Raw genomic sequence first — 26198 nt, 5'->3', positions numbered from 1 at the left:
CCGTTCATGCTCTGTCTCTCTCTGTCCCAAAAAATAAATAAAAAACGTTGAAAAAAAAATTAAAAAAAAAAAAGGAAATAAAAAGGATCCTTTATAAAACCATCAGAAAGCCTTGTCACTTATTGCAATTTTTTGTGTGTTTAAAATACATAGTGACCAACCGTAACTATCGCACACACGCGCGTGCACACACACACATGCACGTGCACACACATACACTCTATTGCTTGGTGTCCAGGCTTAAACCAAGACTGAACTATCATCCCTCTGCTTTACATATGCAAACACACCAAAAGATCTCAATATCCACCCTCAGGGGCAACCCTTCACCTGACACACACCACAGTCTGGCACCAATGTGGCGGTGGGGGGTTAGTTGCCGTGGAATACAAACATAGACCCCTGTGCAGAAGGTGGTCTTAAAAGTTCCCACTAGAGGAACATGTGAGCAAGTTGTCTTTACTAGAAAGCTCTGATTGGCTAACTTTCTAGAGCAGAAAAAAACTGAGAAAGGATCTGAACCCAAAATCTACAGAAGAGTACAGAAAAATAATGACCACTGGCAATAAAAGACATGCAAATTGGAAAAAGGTGAAATGCCATTTTCCTCGATCAAATTAGCAAAGAGCATGAACATGATGGGTGTAATGGTAAGAACTCAATCATACACTTCCTGTGTAAAGTGTAGTGACACAAAACTTCTAGCAAACAATTTGGCAGTTGTATCTTCAGTGCCCATTCTCTCTGTTATCATTCATTCTAGGGCTCCATCCTAAGAAAACAACCAGAAATATAAACAAAGATTTATGTACAAAATTGTTTGTTGTAGTGATTTTTTTAAGGGAAAAAAATTGGGAACATGCTAAATGCTCAAGAGTTCAACGTTTTACTATATATCCTTAAAATGGCATCATTTGCAATCATTAAAAATTAGGTCTGTGACTGGAAGTCCTAATCAGAGCAATCAGGCAAGAAAAAGAAATGAAAGGCGTCCAAATTGATAAGGAAGAAGTAAAACTTTCACTCTTTGCAGATAACATGATACTATATATAGAACCCCCTAAAGACTACCAAAAAAAAAAAAAAAACCCAAAACTACTAGAACTAATACATGAATTCAGGAAAGTCGCAGGATACAAAATTAATATACAGAAATCCATTACATTTGGACACACTAATAATGAAGCAGCAGAAAGAGAAATTAAGGAAACAATCTCATTTACAATTATACCAAAAATTGGGGCACCTGGGTGGCTCGGTCAGTTAAGCATCTGACTCTTGATTTTGGCTCAGGTCATGATCTTAAGGTCTTAAGATAGAGCCCCATGTGGGGCTCCTCACTGAACATGGAGCCTGCTTAAGATTCCCTCCCTCTGCCCCTCCCCTGCTTGCACTCTTTCTCTCTTAAAAATAAAAATTAAATAAATTAAATAAATAAAAATAATTTTTTAAATTTACAATTGATTCAAAAATAACAAAATACCAAAAAAAAAAAAAAAACTACCTAGGAATAAACTTAACTAAGGAAGTGAAAGACCTATAATCCAAAAACTATAAAACATTGATTAAAGAAATTGAAGATGACACAAACAAATAAAGATAGTCCATGTTCATGGGTTGGAAGAATTAAATGTCCATACTACCCAAAGCCATTTATTGCAATCCCTATCAAAACACCAACATTTTTCACAGAAACTAGAACAAGTAATACTAAAATTTGTATGGAACCACCGAAGACCCTGAATAGCCAAAACAATCTTGAGAAAGAAGTACAAAGCTGTAGTAATCAAAACAGTATGGTGCTGGCAACAAAATAGACACCTAGGTCAATAGAGAACCCAGAAATAAAGCCATGCTTATATAATTAATTAATCTAAGACAAAAGAGGCTAGGATATACAACAGGAGAAAGACATTCTCTTCAACATTTGGTTCTGGGAAAAGTGAACAGAAACTAGACCACTTTCTTACACAGAAATAAACTCAAAATGGATTAAAGACCACCAAATGTGAAACCTGAAGCCATAAAACTCCTAGAAGGAAACATGGGTGGTAATTTCTTTGACATCAGCTGGAGAAAGATTTTTCTAGATATGTCTCCACAGGCAAAGGAAACAAAAGCAAAATTAAACTACTGGGACTACACAAAAATAAAAAGCTTTTGCACAGTGAAGGAAACTATTAATAAAACAAAAAAGGCAACCTACTGAATGGGAGAAGACATTTCCAAATGATATATCCAATATGGGGTTAATATCCAAAATAAATAAAGAACTTATACAAGTGGATATCAGAAAAACACACAATTAAAAAATGGGCAGAGGACCTGAATAGACATTTTCCCAAAGAAGACATACAGATGGCCAACAGACACATGAAAAGATACTTAACATCTCTCATCATTAGGAAAACTCAAATTAAAACCACAATGAGATATCACCTTACAACCTTTCAGAATGGCTAGAATCCAAATGACAAGAAACAACAAATGAGGATGATGAGGATGTGGAGGAAAAGGAACACTTGTGTACAACTGGTGGGAATGCAATTTGGTGCAGCCGCTGTGGAAAACAGTATGAAAGTTCTTCAAAACATTAAAAATAGAAATACTATATTATCCAGTAATTCCACTACCAGGTATTTACTCAAAGAAAATTAAAATGCTAATTCAAAAAGACATATACACCCTATTTTTATTGCAGCATTATTTACAATAGCCAAGATATGGAAGCAACCCAACTGTCTATCCATAGATGAATGGATAAAGGAGATGTGGTATATATGTACAATGGAATAATACTCAACCATAAAAAAGAATGAAATCCTGCCATTTGTAACAAGATGGAAGGACCTCGAGCATTTAACGCTAAGTGAAATAAGTCAGTCAGAAAGATAAATACCATATGATTTCACTTATATGTGGATTTTAAGAAACAAAACACAGATTCAAAAATAGAATAAACTTTGGTTGCCAGAGGGGAGGTGGATGGGAGAATGAGTGAAAGAGATAAAAGGGATTAAGAGCACATACTTTTCTTTTTCTAATCCAAAATGTGTTTAATGGGGGGTGCCAGGCTGTCTTGGTCTGTGAAGCACGTGACCCTTGATCTTGGGGTTGTGAGTTCTAGCCCCACCTTCAGGGTAGAGATTTTACTTAAAAATAAAACTTAAATGTTTTTATTGGGATGGTTTCCCATCATCTTGATTCTGGGGGTTATTAGTGCTACTTCCGTCTGAAGGAGCATCCTTCTGTAAGTCTTGCTTTTCCTCCTGTAGGCTGGCAATGGAAAGTGGAGCAGCCAACACACAAAACTACAGTTTGTGCATGGGCTAAAGACAATCGCGATTTTATGAGCATTTCACATCCATGAAGTAGGAATTGGGGCTACGCACCAGGCACTTCTTCTTCCGCTTCCTCTCCTCCTCTCCTGGGGAGGGGTGGAGGAGGTCCTTGGAGAGAGGCATGTTTTCATGGGGAAGATGTCCCTTCGTGAAAGGCAGAATACACTTATCTTGATGAGCATTGAGTAATGTATAGGATTGTTGAAGTGCACACCTGAAACTAATATAACACTGTTTGTTAATTACACTTCAATAAAAACATTAGGTCTGCAAACAATCTTAATAACTTGAAAAGGTCTTAAGACTAATGGTAAAGGAAAAGTTCAGATAGAAAATTACACATAATATCTTACCAATTTTTAAATATGCTATACATGTAAATAGTGTGACTGGAAGGAAATACAATAAAAGGTCAGTTGGTTATTTCTGAGAGGTGGGATTATGGTGATTTTTATTTTGGTATTTATACTGTACTTTTCTATCTTTTCCTCATTTTTCACAATGAGCAATCTCCAAATTGCTGAGCTGTGACCTGAGGAGCATAATTAGTATAAAAGAAAGACTATAGTCTAAACAGTTTATATCATCTCACGCGTAACTATTGGAACAGACACTAAGAATTTAAAAAATTTTTTAATGCTTATTTATCTTTGAGAGACAGAGAGAGACAGAGCATGAGTGGGGGAGGGGGAGAGAGAGAGGGAGACACAGAATTCAAAGCAGGTTCCAGGCTCTGAGCTGTCAGCACAGAGCCCGATGTGGGGCTCAAACACACGAACCGTGAGATCATGACCTGAGCCAAAGTCGGACACCTAACCGAATGAGCCACCCAGGCACCCTCAGACACTAAGAATTTTAAATAAACAGGATAGATATCTTAAGGAGAAAAGGGAAATTATTAGTAAGATCAAGCAAGAAAGATAAATAATTTTCGAAAAACCCTAGTGGAAACATTAAGTATGAAGAATGCAATAGATGAAATAAAGAACAAACAGATGGAATAAATAGCAGAATGGAGACAGCTGAAGTATGGATTGGGTTTGAAGATCAGTGTGAGGAAGTCTCCCAAAAGCAGCTGGAAAGGACACAATTCTAGCTCGAGGCGCTTTGTAATTTTAGCAGGAGAGAGACAGACCATAAGAAATAAACAAAATGAATACATGAATTAATGAATGACTTCTCTAGTATGCTAGAAGTTAATAGATGTTGTGGGGAAAACAGTGAACAAAGACCGGAATAATGATACAGTTGGGTATTTAGGGGAGGAGAATTCCAAGCAGAAGGAATGATTAGGGCAAAGGCCCTGAGGCAGGAACATACCTGGTCATATTTAAGGAGTGGCAAGTAGGCCAGAGCAATCTAGTGGAGTGAGCAAAGGGGGGGGGGGGGGGGCCCCCGTGGACCAAAATCATAGAATAGGAAATGAGGTCAAAGGGGTATGGGATGGGAGGAGGCGATCATGTAGGTAGCCATTATAAAGACTTGGGTTTTTACTCTAAATGAAACAAGGAGCTGTTGACAGGGCAGTCACCTGCTGGAATTCATCCTTAAATTCTGTAAAGGATTCATCCGGTTGCTCTGTTAAGAATATCCTGTATCAGGGGGTACCTGGGTGGCTCTGTCAGTTAAGCGTCCCACATCGGGCTCTGTGCTGACGTCAGCTCAGGTCATGATCTCGCGGTTTGTGAGTTCCAGTCCCATATCAGGCTCTTTGCTGACAGCTCGGAGCCTGGAGCCTGCTTCGGATTCTGTGTGGCCCCCTCTCTCTCTGCCCCTCCCCTACTCTCTCTCTCTCCCAAGAATAAATAAACATAAAAAAAAAAAAAAAGAATACCCCGTATCAGGGTGCCTGGGTGACTCCATCGGCTGAGCGTCCAACTCTTGATTTTGGCTAAGGTCATGATCTCAGGGATTGTGGGATCAAGCCCCGCTTCTGGTTTCACACTGAGCATGGAGCATGCTTAGGATTCCCTCCCTCTCTCCCTCTCCCTCTTTTCCTCTGGTCCTCTCTTCCCCTGGCTCTCTCTCTCTTAAAAAAAAAAAAAAAGAAGAAGAAGAAGAAAAAGAAAGAAAGAAAGAAAAAGGAAAAGAAAAAGAAAATCCTGTATCAAGCAAGGGAAGAAACAGAAAGACATGTTAGGAAGCCATTGCAGCAATGCGGGTGAGACCCAATGGCAGCATAGCATAAACCAGGTGGGTAGCAGCAGAGAGGTGGTGAGAAGTATCTCGATTCTGGATGTATTCTGAAGATGGAGCCTACGTGACTTCCTGACATATTGATTACAACCTGTATGCAGATGTTAAGGATAATCACCCATTTGGTCCTTTTGCGGCATTTTTTATATCCCTCCATCTTAGCTTTTTTTTTTTTTTTAAATTCTTTTACCTTCTGTCATCACCTAAATGTTGGCGTTCTCCAAGACTGTGTCTACAACTCTACCCCATTCGATATTCTATGCCTTGGTGAGACCATCTACCCTCATGGCATTATCTGTTGCTACCATCAAGTCATTTGAAAATTCTTATCACCTTCCTAGTCTTCTCATGTTCTGCTGGGTCTTGCTTCTAGCTGTCTGCTGGACATATCTCCCTGAACTGTGGGCTGGGAACTCAAATGTTCTTTTCTGACTCTGGAACCCCCTACTTCTATGTATGCCCAATCACTTCTTTGTTAAGCATCTTGCCATTCTGCCAGCAAGAATGGGTCAAGACATCCAGTTACCATGGACTCCTTCCTCACTTTTTTTTTTAACATTTATTTTTGAGAGAGAGAGAGAGAGAGAGAGAGAGAGAGAGAGAGAGAGCACGCACATGAGTGGAGGAGGGACAGAGAGAGAGAGGGACGCACAGAATCCAAAGCAGGCTCCAGGCTCTGAGCTGTCAGCACAGATATGGGGGCTCAAACTCATGAACCATGAGATCATGACCTGAGCCAAAGTGCAATGCTTAACCACCAAATGAGCCACCCGGGTGCCTATCCTTCGTCACTTCTTAATGTCCGCTTTGCTACCAAGTCCTTTCAGTTTTACCTGCTACAAGGCCTGGCTCAAATGCCACATTCTCAGTGGAACTGGACTCAATTTCAATATTTTAAAGTAGTTCCTCCTCGCACTTTATTTATAGTTTTAGGCTTTACATTTAGGTCAGTGATCCGTGTGGCGTAAATGGTTGTATGTGGCATGCAATTAGAGGCTTATTTCTATTTTGTTTTGTTTTGTTTACGTATGTATCTCCAATTGTCCCAGCACTGTTTGTTGACAGGATATGTACTGAATTTCTTTAGAATATCTGGTGATAAAGTATAATGGTACAACTACTTTGAAAAACAATTTGGCAGGATCTTTAAATGGAATATTACTTGGCAATCAAAAAGAACGACATCTTGCCATTTGCAACAACGTGGTTGGAACTATAGGGTATTATGCTAAGTGAAATAAGCCAGTCAGAGAAAGACAAATATCCTAAGATTTCACTCATTTGTGGAATTTAAGAAACACAACAGATGAACACAGGGGAAGGGAAGGAAAAACAAAATAAGATAAAAACAGAGAGAGAGGCAAACCATAAGAGACTCTTAAATACAGAGAACAAACTGAGGGTTGCTCGAGAGGAAGTGAGTGAGGGGAGGGGGCTAAATGGGGGATGGGCATTAAGAAGGGCACTTGTTGGGATGCACACTGGGTGTTATATGTAAGTGACGAATCACTGGGTTCTACCCCTGAAACCAGTACAACACAGTATGTTAACTAACTTGAATTTAAATAAATAATTTTTTTAAGTCAAACGTACACCTGCTACATGACCCAATGATTCCACTTCTAGCTATGTACCCAAGAGAAACAAAAGTATACAGCTATTTAAAGACTTGTATATGAATGTTCCCAGCAGCTTTATCAGCAATAGCCCAAAACCGAATGCCCATCACCAGGTAAATGAAAAAACAAACTGTGGCACATCTATACAGTGGAATACTACTCATCAATAAAAAGGAATGAACTAACGATACATGCAACAACATGGATGCATTTCCAAATCATTACGACAAATGAAGGCAGCCAGACAAAAATGAATTACATTCTGTATGACTCCATGTACACGAAACTCTAAAAAAAAATGCAAACAAATCTAGAGTGACATAAAGTATATCAGCGGCTGCCTAGAGATGGTGGGGGGAATGGAAGCAGGGATTACACAGGGACATAGGAAAATCTGGGAGTAATGAATATGTTCACTGTCTTGACTGTGGTGATAATTTCACTGATGTATACATGTCAAAATGTGCCAAATTGTACCTTTTAAATTCATCTCTTCTGAATCTTTTTTTTCTTAATTTTTATTTATATAGGGGCACATGGGTGGCTCAGTTGGTTAAGCATCTGACTCTTAATTTTGGCTCAGGTCATGATCTCACAGTTCATGGGTTCAAGCCCCATATCAGGCTCTGCACTGACAGTGTGGAGCCTGCTTGGGATACTGTCTCTCTCCTCTCTCTGCCCCTCTTGCACTCTCTCTCTCTCTCTCTCTCTCTCTCAAAATAAATAAACTTACAAAAAATAAAATAAATGTTTATTTTTGAGAGCACGCAAGCATGCATGCACAAGTGAGCAAGGAGGGACAGAGAGAGAAGGAAAAAGAGAGAATCCCAAGCAGAAAGAGAGGGAGAGACAATGCCAAGCAGGCTCCACACTGTCAGTGTACAGCCTGATGCAGGGCTCGAACCCATGCACAGTGAGATCGTGACCTGAGCCGAAATCAAGAGTCAGATGCATAACTGACTAAGCCACCCAGGTGCCCCTCTTCTGCGTGTTCTGTTGCATCCATAGTGTTCTGACTTGGGTGAGATACAGGTGACCTATTTTAGAAGATATATAGTAGCCATTTTTGTATCCATATACAGTGTTTAACACATTTCCGGCCATGCTGTGTTTCGCAAGGCTTTGCTGATATGAAACAAATATAGATAAATCAATGGCTCTGCTGTAAAAAACTGTAATTAGTTAGATGGGGATAATGACTATTGTACGGAAGTTAATTTTTCTTGGATACATTTATGAGTTTAATGCAATTTTAATAAAAATTATCGTGGCTTTTTAAAACTTCATTCAGACTATACCAAAGAATAAATGAGTGAGAATGATCAAGGAAGTTTTGGCAAAGAAGAGTGGCACTGAAGCTTGTCTTAACAGATATTACTAAGTAGCTGCAATAATCAAAATAATGGGGATCTCACATCAGAGTAAAGCAATGGTGCAAACTGTTATGTCCACAAATAAGCCCTAAACTTGAACACAGTCTTAGTATATGACTCACATGTGGCACCACAGGTTAGAGAGGAAAGGAAGGAGTCACTCAGTAAATGGTATAGGATAGCCTGATTAACTTCTCTTGAGTGCAAAAAAAAAAAAAAAAAAAAAAATTAGGTATTTTGCCCATATACCAAAGTAAATTCTAGGTAAATTAAACTAGGGGTTATTTAGAAGTAGGTAGAGGAGGAGGACGCCTGGGTGGCTCAGTCAGTTAAGCATCTGACTCTTGATTTCAGCTCAGGTCATGATCTCACCGGTTCCTGAGATCAAGCCCCCAGTTGGGCTCTGTGCTGACAGTGGGTAGCCAGCTTGGGATTCTCTCTCTCTCTCTCTCTCTCAAAAATAAACTTAAAAGAAAAATAGGCAATAAACATTTGAAAACTGTTTCATCTTGTTTATAATTTAACGGCTAGTAATTAAAGAAATTCAAATTAGGCAGATATTATTTTTCCACCAAACGGGCAAAAAAGTTACGTAAGGCTGGCAAGGAATGAGGAAACAGGCACTCCCGAGGTTTGCTGATGGGACTGACGGGCAATTGGCAGGATGTAGAAGCAGCCTCGGAGTGTCTATACTGTTGTTTGCTCCGTGATTCCACTTCTAAGGATCCATTCTAAAGAAATAATCATTTATATTCAAGGTGCTTTATGCAAACAATCCCCCCACAGGAATGTGAGCTCTGTGGAGGCAGGAATTGTATCATCTTTGTTTACAGCTATATCCCAATGATAAAGCAGAGCCAGGCACAGAGAAAGCACCCCCAAAATATTGTTGAATGGATATTTTCACTTTCTAAAGTTTTTATTATGAAGTATTTTAGGTAAATGAAAAAGGTATATATTTTTTAAACGTAATAGTGATTTATTTTGGCAGGTGGGAGGAGAGGAGCAGAGAGAGGAAGAGAGAGAATCCCAAGCAGGCTCCAGCTGTCAGCACAGACCCCGACTCAGGGCTTCATCTCATGAACCATGAAATCATGCCCTGAGTTGAAATTAAGAGTCAGATTCTTGGGGCACCTGGGTGGCTCAGTTGGTTGAGCATCCGACATCGGCTTGGGTCATGATCTCATGGTTTGTGAGTTCGAGTCCTGCATCAAGCTCTGTGCTGACAGCTCGGAGCCTGCAGCCTGCTTCGGATTCTGTCTCCCTCTCTCTCTGCTCCTCCCTCCCCCCCCACCACTGTCTCTGTCTCCTTCAAAAATAAATAAACATTAAAAAAAATTTTTTTAAACAGAATCGATTCTTAACCGACTGAGCCACCCAGGTGCCCCCAAAATGTATATTTTTTGAAAATACAAAACACCCAAGTATCCACTGCTTGATTTAGAAAAGAAAACATTACCATTATGGCTGAAGTCCCCTGTTGCATGTATTAGTTTCAAAGTAGGAAAAGGACAAAAATACAAAGCAAATTCACCATAACCTTCGGATCAGGCCAAAAATTCTACACAAAATTTTCCTTTTTCTCTCGTTTTTTAAATAAAAAATTACAGTGAAACACACATAAACATAAAATTTACCGTCCTAACCAATTTCAAGAGTACAGTTGGGGGGGGGGGGCATGCAGAACATTCACATTGTTGCGTCAAGGTTATCACCATCCACCCACAGAACTCTTTTTGTCTTGCAAAACCGAGACTCTGCATCCATTTAACAGTACTTCCCATTTCCTCCCTCCCCCAGCCCCTGGTAACCAGTTGTTCTACTCCCTCTGTATATTTTATTACCCCAGGTATCTCATAAGTAGAATTATACAATATTTGTCCTTTTGTGCCTAGCTTTTTTCACTTAGCCTATACTCAAGATTCACCCATGTTGTAGGATATATCAGAATGTCTTTCCTTTTTAAGGCTGAGCAATATTCCATCGCGTGTATGTACCACATTTTATCAACTCATCTGTGGACGGACACTTGGGGTGCTTCCACACTTTGGCTACTGTGAATAATGCTGCCATGAATGTAGGTATACAGATATATCTTTGAGTCTCTGAATTCTTTTGGGAATATACTCTGAGGTCGAATTGCTAGATTAAATGGTAATTCTGATTTTAGTTTTTTAAGGAACTGCCATACTGTGTTCCATAATGGCTATACCATTTTATAATCTCACCAACAGTGCACAAGGGTTCCAATTTTTCCGCATGCTCACCAACACTTGTTATTTTAATAGTCATCCTAACAGGTATGAGGTGGGAATTCATCCCTTGTGTCTCCTGCACAATGCCTATCAGTGTGGACAAGCACGTGCTTGAAAGAAAAACTATACTCAGGAAGTTTTCAGGTAACAGAACCACAACCTCATGAGGTCTTTCCAGGGAAGTCAAAAAAGGGCTTGTAACACACCCACACCCACCCACACGCACCCACTCACACACCATTAAACAGAACCTCTTTCTTGTTATCTGGAAGACTTCTTCAGCAAGCATGGTGGCCATTACCACTAGGGGCAATATTCTTCCCAAGCAAGGCTGAAGTGTGGGGAATAAAACTCCCCCAGCCCTTAGGAGGACTTGAAAGGACACAGGCAGGGACTTAACAGGACCACGAAACTTTTGGGAATAAGGTATACGTTCACTATCTTGATTATGGTAATGGTTATATATCAAACTGTACATTTTAAATATGTGATTATATTGGATGTCCACTATTCCTCAATAAAGCTTTTTTTTTTTTAATTCCAGTCCCTAACAAAATTTAGAATTGCTCAAAATGAATTTTATCAAAAAATAATGAAAGGTTGGGGTGCCTGGGTGGCCCAGTTGGTTAAGTGTCTGACTTGATTTCGGTTTAAGCCATGATCTCATGGTTCATGAGTTCGAGCCCCATTTTGTGCTCTGTGCTGACAGCTGGAGCCTGCTTTGGCTTCTCTCTTGCCCCCTCTCTTTACCCCTCCCCCACTCACAAGCATGCATGTGTGCACTCTCTCTCAAAATAAATAAATAAACATTAAAAAAAAAAAAAAAAGCAATGAAAAGCAAAGCACAAAACTGAGAAGAAGAGCAAGCCAGGAAATAATTGGGCAGATTTACAAACTGCATTTTCCTTATGTTTGATACCTTGAGCCTGAATAAACACAGCTCTTTAGTGCGGGTTGGTCCATGCCTCCCTTTCTGACCCTGATTATGAGGTATTCAGACACGTAACTTGTGGGTTACCAGTGCTGCCTAGTTCAGTTGAGATTTCACAAGCTGCCTCAGTCTGCTTCCCAATTCCTTTTTCTGGAACAGCCAATACTTCCTGCCCCCCACAACAGGTTGGCACTTTTGCTTTATTTTTTCCTGGATTCTGTGCCCCAGATGAGGAAAGTGTTGCCTTTTGGGATTCAAAGATTCCTTCTCTGCTCCAGGCAAACCGCATTAACCTTGCTAGTAAACTCTTACTCACCTCAGAAGTTGTTCCAAAATTCCTATCCTCACCCCTGAGCCACTGTTGTCTGTCCTGTTCAGTTCGTCTGAAACTCATTCATTCGTGGTCTATTGAATTGACTTATGGCAGGGCCACCTACTGCTCCTAATATCTGAGCCTAATGTCATGAAGGGTCAAGAGAAGTGGTGACCATCATGAAGAATCTAAGGTACCTAATGGTTTCAATAAAATACCAGCCACATAAGGTACAAACATTTTGTGAAAAAAGATAATTTTAAAGACACGTTGCCAACTACTATGTAGCAAATTACCACAAAATTCATTAGCTTGAAACAACCTTTTATTATACTCATGACATGTGCAAGTCAGAAATTCATACAGGGGTTCATAGGTCTCTACTACAATATCCAGGGACTCAGTCGGAAAATTTGAAAGCTGGGGTGACCCAGGGCTGGGGACAGGAATCATTTGGAAGCGCGTTTATTTAACATTTCTAGCAGCTGATGCTAGCTGTCAGCTGGGATTGGCAGTTAGAACACCACCATGTGACCTTTCCAAGTGGCCTGAACATCCTCACAGCTGACCAGTCTCCAAGAGAACCAATGGAGGCTTTATTGCCTTCTGTAATCTAGCCTATGAAGCTATATAAGTAGTCACAAGTCCCCCAGATTCAAGGAGAACTGTATTGCTTTGTTAGGGCTTCCATAAGAAAGCATCACAGACTGGAACTCAAACAACAGAAATGTATTGTCTCACAGTTCTGGAAACTAGATGTCCACAAGGTATCAGCAGGGTTGTTTCCCTCTCCAGGTTGTGAGAGAAAGATCTCTTCTAGGCCTCCCTCCTTGGCTTGTACATGGGCATCTTCTGTGTCTCTTCACATTGCTGTCCCTCTTTGTGCGCCCCTGTGCCCAAATTTCCTCCTTTTTATGACACTAGTCATACTGGATTAGGACCCACCCTAATGACTTTAACTTGATGACCTCCATCTCCAAATAAGACCACATTCTGAGGTGCTGAGGATTAGGACCTCAACATAGGAATTTTGAGGGAAACACAATTTAATTTGTAAGAGGAATATAGACCCCAACTCTCAATGGGCAGAGTGCCAAAGTCACCCCATAAAAAGTGTGTGTGGGAGATACTATTACTACCATCTTTGGAAAATACAGTCTAACACATCATGATACATAATGCTTAATGATGAGAATCTATGATGGTTTATGTTATTCGTTTCATGTAAGTCAGCTCACGACATAATAAAACAATGATTTGGGGGAGAGCTATTTTCATGTGTTTCATATTTTTATGGCAGTCAGAGAGCTCAAATGCCAAGTGTTTGGTTCCAAACAAGACACCTGGAAAATCTGTGGCTTGACTTTTCCAAGGCAGTGAAGGCATGTGCTTCAAAAACTAGTGCTTCCCAACAGAATTTCCGGCAAATTATTATTTCTGGCTCAAGGATTTGTTCCACTTTAAGCTCCTTTACTGATGTGCTTATTTGTAGTAGACACTCAGTATTAGTGCCTATAGTTCACCCTTGACCAATCTTGTCTTCACTCAGAGGAATTCATGCCTATCCATTTTATTTTGCAGTAATTTTAAAGTAAATTTAAACATGCATTTTTATCAAGTTTTAGGAAACACATATTAATAAGTGCCTACTATAACCGCAAATCTTATCACGCCTCATTTGTTGCCACTATTGTTACTACGTGAATTGACCTGCAGTGCAAAAAATCAGGTGGGGCTTCTGCCAAACCCAGACTGGCGGTGATAACACTTACTGGCCCAATGCACATCAGCAAATGTTCTGCAACAAGTATTGAATAAAGATTGCACAAAAACCAGTCTCGAAAATCTAAACATTCCTTTTGAAAGTGGGGAAGACGCCCAGTTACTCCACAATCCACTGGGCTAATCTCCAAATTGCTTTTCCAGAACTACCCACTCTTGCCACTTTGCTCTTCCTAGCCTCTTTTCTCCTGGTCAGCCTCTCCCTCCCTGCCCACCTGGGCAGCACACATCACAGGGCCCACTCAGACCTACTGAATTAGTCCAAGTTCCCCAGGTAATTCTGGTCATCAGCTAGGTCTGCCAACCACAGATCAGTGTGATCAGATTCAAGTTCCTTAAGCTTAGCCTAAAAAGCTGTCACCTCTGCTCAAGTCACCGTCACATCCTCTGCCACTCCCCATCTCATGATTTACCCCCTAACAATACTCAGTGGGTTGCTTCCCCCCCAGCCCCCACCTCAGACCCTGCCCAGGTTGAAACCCTCCACCCACCTTGACAGCCAAACAACCTATTTTCCCTCCAAAATCCAGCTCCAGTGTCTGCTTCCATGAAGGCTTCCCTGACCATGAAGCCAACCCTCATCCAGTGTTAATCCTTCTCTGCATTTCCGCTGCACCGCGTTCACAAACAGCAATCAGCACAGTGTAGAAATATACTTGCTTGCCTTTCTCCCCTGCGAGAGTATGATCCACTTGAAGGCAGGTTCGATGTCATTTCCACCTTAGAATTCCCAGCATCTAACCCGGGGCTGACTTGAATCAGACTAAACTGGTTTTATGGGAGTACACAAAGAAGTCCTTTGTCAAGCAGGTCAAGTCTCCTTTGTACAAACTCCTTGATGTTACTGTGTTCAGTTAGGCTGCTGTGTGTGTGCTACTCTGCCTGGCTCTGACATGATCAATTCTTTCAGTATTTAACACAGTACACACAGGCTCTTTTCCTTGGCAAGCAAGCAAGTCCCTATAAAGACGTTTAAGGGCATTAGCATTTAAGGAAAGACTCCCAAACCAGGGCTCTCCTGGTTCCTCCTAGCACAGACCCTTGAGTTCCATCCTCTCCCCTCATATTTCATGATCTTATTTCACATCCCAGACAACAGGGATCAATGTTTGCTTTACGTTGCCTGCCTCCTGTTAGCTCTTCTTTGCTTAGAACTTTGACCAAGATTGCAGCTGCAGCCCGTTAGTGACACTCCCAACTTGATGCCATCAATTTCCAGCCAACAAAAACTTCACAGATTATATAAAAACTCAGTCACACCAAGAATTTTGGCATTGCTCATCTAGAAACTGGGGATTTGGTATTGCCCAACATTCAGAGGACTGAAGTCCTTGCTTCTTAGGCTGGATGGTCTCTGGGAGGATGGCAAACAGAACCTTCAGATAACAGCCAGGATAACACAGCAGTGTTTCTCTGAGTTCAGGGTCCATCCAAGTCCCAGGAGGGCTTGTTACAACACAGATTGCTGCTTGTTACAACTCAATTACTGATTCAGGGCGTCTGAGGTGTGGCCTAAAGACTGCAGTTCTAAAAAGTTCTCAGGTGGTGCTCATGCTGGCTGAGGGAATACGTTTTGAGAATCTGTGTGGTAGAGAATGTCTGGAGAGGAGGACCAAGCCATCAATCTGACTTGTTAAATCCAGAATAGATTTACCTGCATATTAGACATAGTAGGATCATCTGAGAAGATTTAAAAACTCTGTCTGCCCAAGCTGCAGCCCATTCCAAATCAGAATCTTTGAAAATGGGACAGAAGTATCAGTATTTTTTTTAAAACTTCCCAAATGCTCCCAGGGTGCAGGCAAATTTGACAACCACTGATGTAGACCAGCAGGTCTCAGACCTGGTTGCAAATTAGAGTCGCATGGGGAGCTCGTAAAACATATTCCTGCCAGGACCTTACCCTGAACCAATTAAGTCAGAATATCTGGGTGTGAGGCCTGGGCGGGTCGCCTTCATTCCTTTAGCCCTTCCTTCCTTCCTGTCCCGTTTTCCAGATTTTCCTAAAGTTTAAACAGTGTCGGGGATTGAATTCTGGATGCCAATGTACCCCTACTAGAAATTGTCATTTCTGTTGCAGTTGATAAATCCCTTGTCTTAAACAGAAGAAACTGAGATAATGATTTTTCTTTTTTTGAAACTAGAGAAGACTGGTCCGAGTGGCAGGAGGGAGGAGAGGAGAAGAGGAACAAATTCACCTTCAGGGTGGATCCCCTAGCATCAAGGCCACACCCTCTCTAAAAATTACCTAGGGCAGCAACACCTGCACCTGCATCAACAGCATCACTTGGGAGTCTGTTAGAAATGCACATTCTCAGGTCCCTACCCCAGGAATTCTGAGGGCGGGGCTCTTGAACCTGTGCCTCCAACAAGCCTACCAGGTGATTTTGAGGCAGGTTAAGGTTTGGGCACCTCTGACCAGGAAGATAGCAGTGGGGTGATTAAGATCTTGATTTTCCATTTCTGATGTCGATTATTTTTTTTAAGACTGAGAACTCACAAGTGCATAAGTGGGGGAGAGGGGCAGAAGGGGAGAGAGAGAATCTCAAGCAGGCTCCATGCTCAGCATGGAGCCTGACACGGGACTCGATCACACGACCCTGGGATCATGACCTGAGCAGAAATCAAGAGTTGGACGTACAACTGACTGAGCCACCCGGGTACCACTCAATCTTTTTTTTCTTTTTCTTTTTTTAAACACACCACAGTACCTCTCAAAAGACAAGAGCAACATAGCAACAGCCATGCCAGGAGCCACCTGACTCAATGCCATGTGTCTCAGTGTGAGATGGAACCATCGAACCTCCACCATGCCCCTGCTGACTGTGGGCTCCCATTCCTGACCTTTTGGTCCAGAAGGTCCAGAAAGAAACTGGAAAAAAATTAGTGTACAATAAAGGTGATAGCTTAAATCAATGAGGGAAGTATGTACACACGGTCCCTGACTTATGGGGGTGTGACACAACCATTTTTTCAACATTAGAAGAGCCTTAACATGTGGTTTTGCGTTCTTACTATGACGGTCACAGGTAATTCCCAAATTCGAATAGTCATTTGCATTTAGTAGATGACTGCCCTTCCAATTTGATTAAAGTAACTTAGAAGACTCTTCGGGGCTCCTGTTTGCCTGCCTTCTGTTCTCCATTTCCTCACCAGATGGGGTCATATAATCTCCAGTTGTTATGCAAGCCATAGCACATGAGCCTGTGCAGCCAGGAAGATGGAGGGCGGCCCTGCTGGACTGAACCCATCAATGTTGTACCAGGAGCCACAGCCCTCCTCTCAGCCTGGAGAACAACAGAATAGGAAGCAGCTCATTTTTTAAATTAATTAATTTATTTTTGCCCAAAACCCTTTATCAAGGGTTAGCAAGACCCTCAGGCAGTATGAGGCCTCAGAGCTTGTTTGGGATGGAAAAAAGACCACATATGAAACGAGTAGTGACACCTGTAACTAACTGACCCCTTTGCTGCTGTTCTTAGCAAAGAAGAGAACCCACTTTCATTGAGCACATACTCTAAGGATTTTACATACACAATTTTCCTTCCAATAACATTGTAAAGTTAAGTGGTATTACTCTTACAGAAATACAAACATATAGGAAAGAAATTCAGAGACTGAATGATGTTCCTGAAACCCCACAGCTAGTAAATTGAGATTGGAAGCTCTCACTGTTACCCTGCCCTGCCCACAAGGGGTGCCTGTGCTATCTGCACAACACTTAAATGTCAGTCCTGGCTTCTTTCTATCACTGCATTACACTTCTTGATGTAAATGTTGAAAATAAACACAAATTTTAGGGGTACCTGCATGGCTCAGTGGGTTAAGCATCTGACTTTTGGTTTCGGCTCAGGTCATGATTTCATGGTGAGATTGAGCCCTGTGTCAGGCTCAGAGTCTGGAGCCTGCTTGGAATTCTCTCTCCCCCTCTCTCTCTGGCCCTCCCCCATGCTCACTCTAAATAAATAAGTAAGTAAGTAAGTAACACAATTTTTTAAAAGAAACCAGTATAAATGTGTGCTGGGTAATGAGTTGTTGGGATGCTCTGTAAAAATCAAAGGCATGAGCAAAGAAGAATTTATGAAGGGAAATGTAGCTGTAATGGCATCAGAAATCACTCTTTCCTAGAACCTTCTGGGATCTGTTTTTCCCTTGTTCTCCTGCTGTCCACCTTCCTACCCCAAGAGAACTTTCATCAACTCTCTAGCTAGGCCAGGTAGGACTAATAACATACCCAACCTCTTCGGGCACCGTGCTCTCCACCAATGACTGTTCCACCCCTTCTCTCACACCCCATCCTAATTCCCACCTGCGCCTGAACAATCCATTTGACACGAGAGTGCCTGCTTCCCCAGAGCCCTGCCAGTATTGAGCACCATATTCTTTTTAAAGTCTTCACCATTAAAATAGTAAAACTAAAAATCTCATTATTTTAATTGGCATGTCCTTAGTCGCTGTTGAGGTTGAACACGTATATCCAAAAAATATTTGATTTTTTTTCCTTTGCAAATTGCCCTTTCATTTTTTTCTAAGTTTATTTCCTTTGAGAGACAGAGAGCCAGAGACAGAGTGCATGTGATTGGGGGAGAGGCAGAGAGAGGGAGAGCCTGACTCTTGGCTCATACTCACGAACTGTGAGATCCTGACCTAAGTCGAAATCAAGAGTCAGATGCTTAACTGACTGAGCCAACCAGGCGCCCTGCCCTTTCACCTTCTTCACCCAATTTCTTTTGGGGCCTGGTTCTTACTGATATATGAGGACCTTTATTTACTAAGACATTCATCTTCTCCCATATATAAGCAAAGACTTTGTCCCAATTTGTATTTTGACTGGTTTCTGCAGCACTGGGGTTGTATGTGGTCACATCTACGGTTTCTTCGTTCAGGGTCATTTTTAGAGAGATGTTCCCCATGCTACGATTTTTAAAATATATACTCATACCTTATTATATATAATTTGTATGTCTCACTTTTTACATTAAATCCATGTGAAAATTTTTTGGTCAGGTATGGAAAAGGATTCTAGACTTAACTCTCCTTCAAACGAATAGCCAGTTTGTTCTAATGCCATGTACTGAATGACAGACATCTTCAACTTCCAGTAAGGTTATGTCCCAGTTACAATTTCACCATAAGTTGAAAATATCATAAGTCAAAAATGCACTGAACACACCTAACCTACGGAACATCCTAGGTTACTTAGTCTAGCCTACCTTAAATGTGCTCAGAAGACTTACATTAGCTTACAGGTGGGCAAGTAATCTAACACAAGGCTTATTTTATAACAAAGTGCTGAGGATCTCATGTAATTTATTAAATGCCATACTGAAAGTGAAAACTGGAATGGTGGTTAGTCCCCTTGAGATCAGGTGCCTGACAGGGAGCTGCAACTCCCTGCTACTGCCTAGCAGCACAAGAGAGTGCAGTACTGGGTACCATTAGCCAAGAAAAGATCACTATTCAAAATTCAAAGTACAGTTTCTACGGAATGCGATTACTTTAGCACCTTCTAATGTTGAAAAAATTGTTATGTCACACCACCATAAGTCAGGGACCATCTGTACATACTTCCCTCACTGATTTCAGGTATCACCTTTATTATACATCAATTTTTCTCATGTTTCTTTCTGGACCTTCTTTTGGTCTTTTTAGACCTTCAATTCTCATGCCCCTACCACATTGGTTTAGTTTCTGTAATTTTATATTAGGTGGTATCTGGTAGAGCTATTTCAATCCTTCTTTATTAACATTTAAAAAACATTTCTAGGGGCGCCTGGGTGGCTCAGTCAGTTACGCATCCAACTTTGGCTCAGTTCGTGATCTTGCAGTTTGAGAGTTCGAGCCCAGCATTCGACTCTGTGCTGACAGCTTGGAGTCTGGAGCCTGCTTCAGATTCTGTCTCCCTCTCTCTCTGCTCCCCTCCCCCCACTTGTAGTCTGTCTTCCTCTCTCAAAAATAAACATTAAAAAAATCAAAAGAAAAAACATTTAAAAAAACATTTCTAGACTATTGCACATTTATTTCTCCAACTGAATTTTGGAAATATTTTGTCAAAGCTTTACTTTTCCACTTACTGTTGTAGGAATACTTCTGTTCATCTCTCTAGCAGCTGCTCTTTCCATTATTCAATAATCATTGCCTGTGCCTACTGTTAATCTGGCAATGGGCTAGGCACTGGGGATATAAAAATAAGCTTGATACGGGGCGCCTGGGTGGCGCAGTCGGTTGAGCGTCCGACTTCAGCCAGGTCACGATCTCGCAGTCCGTGATTTCGAGCCCCGTGTCGGGCTCTGGGCTGATGGCTCAGAGCCTGGAGCCTGTTTCCGATTCTGTGTCTCCCTCTCTCTCTGCCCCTCCCCCGTTCATACTCTGTCTCTCTCTGTCCCAAGGATAGATAAACGTTGAAAAAAAAATTAAAAAAAAAATAAGCTTGATGCAATTCTTGCCTTCAAGAGGCTTAAAATCACAGGTAGGAAGAGAAAAATCAATGAATTTGGGTTATTCAGTCATGATTTCTCCTGTTGGGGGAGTACTTTAAGGCTAGAGTCCAAGAAAAGGCATTAATGTATCTTCTGAGAGAAGTGGCGGAAAATGAAAATAGCAAGAGGTGGCCAGCCAGTGCCTCACCACTGGGCCTGGTAAGTGGCCTCAGGAAGGGTCCATGCTTACTGTGTAACATTGGAACCCTAAGATTCCAAAGATATGTTTTGGGGGTCTTAAAAGTCTACATTCCCTCCTAGCACTATCCAGTGAAGTCTGCATTTTCAGTTTCCCTATCCCATGCTAAAGCCTCCTGTCAGATTATGTTTCACCTGCTAGCAAGAGTGAGTATCCTGGTCTGTTACACAGCTCAAACCAGCATAAGTCAGGGACCATGTGTGCACATTCTTCTCACTGATTTAAGGTACGACCTTTATTATACACTGTATTTTTGTGTCTTTCAAAGCATTATTTGCCTGTTTATATAATCCAAAATCCCCTACAATCTTGTGAGGTGAGCAGATATCATAATTTCTACTTGAAAGGTATATAAATGGATGCTTTGTAAAGCTAGCATGTAAGTTACGTGATCTGCCCAAAGTGCTGGGTACAGAGCCAAACCTGGAAGGAAAGTTTCAGGTTCCTGGGCCAGTTCTCTTTCTAGCATATTCTATGGCCTACTGAATAAGCCCAGTCTTTCTGTTTAAGGAGTTTCTAATAGCACTATTCAACCTGCAAATGGGTATGTCTAGAACTTCATTATATCTCTCCTCTACCCTTCACCCTCACCACTGTAAAGAAATGGGGGATCCCCTTCCTTTATACTTCTGCATCTAAAACAAGAGGTTGGGAAGAAAAGGGAAGATGCTAGAACAAGATTAGGGTGAGGATCTAGATGGAGGCCAAAGAAGTGGAGCAGAGGGGGGAATGGGCCTTTCGGGGACCCCAAAAGGGTTGAAGGAGTTGAAGCTGTCACGGTTTCCTGCTAATTTATCTTCAAAGGCTTCCTGGCTAAATCCCCAGTCACTCCAACTCACTTCTTTGTTCACTGTGACCATTAGTAACTTCTGAGCTTCTGAATTTCTCTCCTTCTCTGAGCAACTAAAGAATAGAATTCAGACTTAGTTTTTCACTTCCATAGATATACCTTTTAAAAATACACATACAGGGGCACCTGCGTGGCTCAGCTGGTTGAATGTCCAACTCTTCAATTCAGCTCAGGTCATGATCTCCTGGTCGGTGAGTTTGAGCTGCACGTTGGGCTGTGCTGGCAGTGGGGAGCCTGCCTGGGAATCTCTCCCTCTCTCTCTCTCTCTGCCACTTCCCTGCTCCCACTCTCTTTCTCTCAAAAATAAACATTAAAAAAGAAGAAAGAAAAAAAGAAGAACTGGGACAGAAGATTAATCTGCAGCTCTTGCAACTGGGCATTTCATTACTGCAGCTGAGACTTAAAGGGAGGAGGAGCTTGGGGTTAATGTGGGGGAAACGGGGCTGGATGCTGCCAAGACTAACATTAGGGATGGGTGGGGGCTGAGAACAGCTGTGGGGGAGTGTTCTTCCTTACCTCAGCATGGACCAGCTGGAGGGAAGGAAAAGACAGAGGAGGTGGGGATCTGGGCCAAGGAAGGGGAAGGAGAAATATTAAGTCAAGCAATTGGGAGAGAATTACTATAGCAAATTCTAGGGTCAGAGGAGGGAAGGTTTGGCCTCTCGTGCATGTGTGTGTTGATGCGGGGGGTGGGGAGGTGGGGGTGGTGGCAGTTAAGTGACCTAGGTAACTGAGCAAAGTCAGGCTTGTAAGCCACTGCAAAGCCTGCTTCTGCAAGTAATGTGTATACCATCTGTCTCTCCGTGCCAGGGGAAGCACTAATAAATGTTACATGTTGAAACTTTTGCATAGCTTGTACATAAAAATTCCATATGCCAATTGACTGGACTACATGAACACATCTGTCAAAAACAGGTCTCTTAGGCACAATTTAGGACATTCCAAAGCAGCTTTATAACTGTTTCAACCTCCAAATGGTATGAATTAACTCTCATAAGCCAGGTCCATTCTCTGAGTGGAGAACTGGGCTAAACGTCCAAATAATTCAAGTCAGAAACACTCTTTTGCCCTCATTATAGAGAGTATCAGTAGCAAGGTCTTTTTTCCCCCGAATTATACTGTTGATTGACTCAGTGTTTGATGTCACATTGTTAACATATGTTAACATGGCCAGAATGATAAAATACTTTATGTATAATGGGCTTCAAAAGGACGCTGTTTTTAACTTCTACAAGATTGTTACTCCACTAACATCTACAATTTCCAACGCACACTGACACCAGTAGGTGATTAGATCTCAGGTGCCAAGGAGATTTATTTTGAAAAAGCCATTATACAGGAATTCCTGAGATGACCCTTTTACATCCGTTCTCTCCCTGCAACAGGAGACGCATGAAGGAGGAACACAGCCTCTTGGGGACAAAGCTTAGCTGTGAACTTCATGTGCTCAGTCTCAGCACTCATATTAACTCAAGGAACTGGAAACTTTTCTTCTTTTTACCTCATTAGGGACTTTTGTTTCTGTTCTTACTTTTATGAAAGTATCTTCAGAAAAGCAAGTGTAAGTAATGAATGAATGGATGGGATGCATGAATGAACTGGATAATAGAATCAGGATCTTCAAATGTCTCAACATGAAGGAACAAGTGGAAGAGCCCAAGAGGACATGTAATAGGTGCGAATGAAAATCACACGTAAGTCTCAGAAAACTAGAACTGGATGGAGGAAGAACTCAACCTACCAACAGGACCTGTGAAGAAAGGCTTAGGGATTTCCGTTTATTACTCAATAGGTATCAGCAAGCTAGTCAGGCTGCCCTGGTGACTCTGCTAATAGGCGAACACCATCCAAAACAGGAGAAGAGATCGCCTTCCTCGATTTGGGCTCAGATACTATGTTCAGATAGACACCTAAGTTTAACAACAAATTGGAGTGGATCCAAATAGGGCAACCAGACAAGACGTAGGGCCTGCCCCTAAAGAATGTGTGTGCAATAGGGGACTGAGTCAAATGAATGGCAGTTCAAGGGACCTGTGGTTATGTTTAGCCTCAGAAAGGAAAAGCTTAGAGAAACTAGTCAGTACAGAAAGAATAAAATTTCAGTTATCAAATACTTGAGGATTTGTTATAAAAGAGATTAAGTCTGTTTGGTATGGAAACATTGGAGCCAATTAGTAAACTTCACTGGAAGATAGAGTTCACCTCAACGTGAGGAGGAGAAAGTTGCTTTTCTAAATTTTTTTTAAATGTTTTATTTATTTTTGAGACAGAAAGAGAGCATGAACGGGGGAGGGTCAGAGAGAGAGGGAGACACAGAATCTGAAGCAGACTCCAGGCTCTGAGCTGTCAGCACAGAGCCCGATGAGGGGCTTGAACTCACGGACCGTGAGATCATGACCTGAGCCGAAGTCAGACCTTAACCGACTGAGCCACCCAGGCACCCCAAAAGTTGCTTTTTAGGCTACATGTTAACATATCCACTCCCAGTGGGAGTGATAGTGCCCTCAAGAGACGTACTGTGCAAAGTATGGGATTACAAGGGTTTCAGGCCTTTCAAAGCTCCACCCTACTCAAGAAAAAAAATTTTTTTTTTTTGATTCTCAAAGGGTTTATTGGGGTTTCCTGGGTTAGGAAAAGGAGGGGACTCTTTTTGCTCCACACAAGGCAAGTTCTTCAGACATCATCTCCCTTCCTCTCCCCTCCCTCTCTCTTTTTCTCTTCCTCCCTCCCTCCCTTTCCTCCCAGTAGTTCCAAGAAAATCTTATTCCTTAGTATATAATTTCTCTTGTTGAGCTTTATTGGGCATCACGTGTGCAACATAGGCATTAACTTGGAAGATACACAAATGGATGCCAGATCAGTACTACATGGTGAATAGGGGGCTGTGATTTGAAGACTTTCTCTCAACTGCTCAATCTCAAAGTCATATTGTGAGTGGTGGCCTGCTGTACTGTTGGCTGCCATTGGCTGCCTTGAGGATGTTGTCTATGTTGGATGCTCAGTGCTAGTGTGTGACTTGAGCCTTGGGAAGTTAAAAAAAAAAAAAAAGGCTTGTATTTTTTTTTAAAAACGGCTTGTATTTTGGGGCGCTTGGGTGGCTCAGTGGGCTAAGCGTCCGACTTCAGCTCAGGTCATGATCTCACAGTTCATGAGTTCGAGACCCACATCAGGCACTCTGCTGACAGCTCAGAGCCAGAAGCCTGCTTCAGATTCTGTGTCTCCCTCTCTCCCTGCCCTTCCTCCACTCATGCTGTCTCACTCTCTCTCAAAAAGAAATAAACACTAAAAAAAATTTTTAATGGCTTGTATTTTACTATTTAATCCTACAAAAGTTAGTCAATCATCATTCACTATGCCAAGGGCTGAAAAGAAGTGTCAACAATATTTGAGTAAGCATCTAGCATCTAGTTAAAAGACATTTTCTCATATCAAGCAAAACTTAATACTTAGGAAATTTAATTTTCTTCAATTGTTACTGTTTTGCTGAAAAAAATAACCATTTTGAATGATTTCTTTTTAAATTGATTACACTGCTATTATTATATACTTCTAAAATTGCTAATATGTATATTGATTTGATACATTACAGTTTCTAAGTAAACTATATTAAAAGTTACTCAGCAAATATAAAGTTAAATGCTGATAGATTTTTCTTTTTTTATAATTTTTTTTTCAACGTTTATTTATTTTTGGGACAGAGAGAGACAGAGCATGAACGGGGGAGGGGCAGAGAGAGAGGGAGACACAGAATCAGAAACAGGCTCCAGGCTCTGAGCCATCAGCCCAGAGCCCGACGCGGGGCTCGAACTCACGGACCGCGAGATCGTGACCTGGCTGAAGTCGGACGCTTAACCGACTGTGCCACCCAGGCGCCCCTGCTTTTTCTTTTTTTAAGATTTTATTTTTAAATCTCTTCACCCAACGTAGGGCTCGAACTTACAACCCTGAGATCAAGAGTCACATACTCTACCAACTGAGCCAGCCATGCGCCCCTGATTATCAATTTAACTAAAATTTTAACTTAAAATTTTATTTTGTTGTTCTTAACCCTGCATTAAATAGTCAGCTTTATACTTACTCTTCTTATATATAAAGCACAAATATGCATATAGTAAAGAAGCATACAGTGTCTGTGGTGTTTAAAATCTCATGGGCAGGTGATTAGGCAAAAACATGTCTGAAAGGCTCTTTAGAGGAATAATTGTTTTTGAATGATAAGTTTTTAAAAGTTGAGAAACTGAATTAAAGGCATCGTAAGCTTTTTGGCATGAAAACATTTTGCTGTTGGTTTGCCAGGATGAATCTCAGCCAAAATTTGAAATGAGTTTATTCATCTTCTTTTCGTGTCCTCGTGTCCCCTTTCTTGCTTTTGTTCCACCCCAGGTTGTTGTCTATCTTCTAATGACAGAATCCCATTGCTTAGCTCCAGTGGGGGTAGATGATCCAGGCTTGTCCAGCAGTGGACATGGCACTTGACTCAGGCCAATCACAGTTAATCCTGGGACTCTTGCTGGAACTGAGAAGAGATCCTTTTCTGTTAAGAGTTACATTTGCCAGGCTGTGAGCCTGGAGCTGTGAAGTCTCTCTTTGGCATAACCTGTGCCAAGGCTACCAGAGAGTAAAACCAAAGGAGAGAGGCAGTATTCGGTGGTATCCCTGAAAACCTAGATCTAGCCAAGCCTGAAGCTATCGTAGGAACCCCTGGAGTTCTTGATGTCTTTTGTGGCTTAAGCCAGATGGAGTTCTGTCTCTGTTACCAGCAACCAGAGGGTTTTCACTTTGTAAAATCAACACTGCCCAGTTCATTAATTCCATGACTCTCTATCCAGGGTCCAGGAACCCCTCTTTGGTTTCTCATTC

General features: G+C 41.5%; 1 pseudogene; it reads right to left on the bottom strand.

Annotated features, from left to right (window-relative positions):
- Window positions 1-3160: 3160 nt before the first annotated feature.
- LOC121014615 (40S ribosomal protein S27-like) overlaps window positions 3161-26198 on the bottom strand; it is a 35331-nt pseudogene continuing 12293 nt past the window's right edge.

The sequence above is a fragment of the Herpailurus yagouaroundi genome, unplaced genomic scaffold (assembly GCF_014898765.1).
Source record: "Herpailurus yagouaroundi ecotype Mexico unplaced genomic scaffold, PumYag 29, whole genome shotgun sequence".
NCBI lineage: Eukaryota > Metazoa > Chordata > Mammalia > Carnivora > Felidae > Herpailurus > Herpailurus yagouaroundi.
This window is presented reverse-complemented; position numbering and strand designations above follow the sequence as displayed.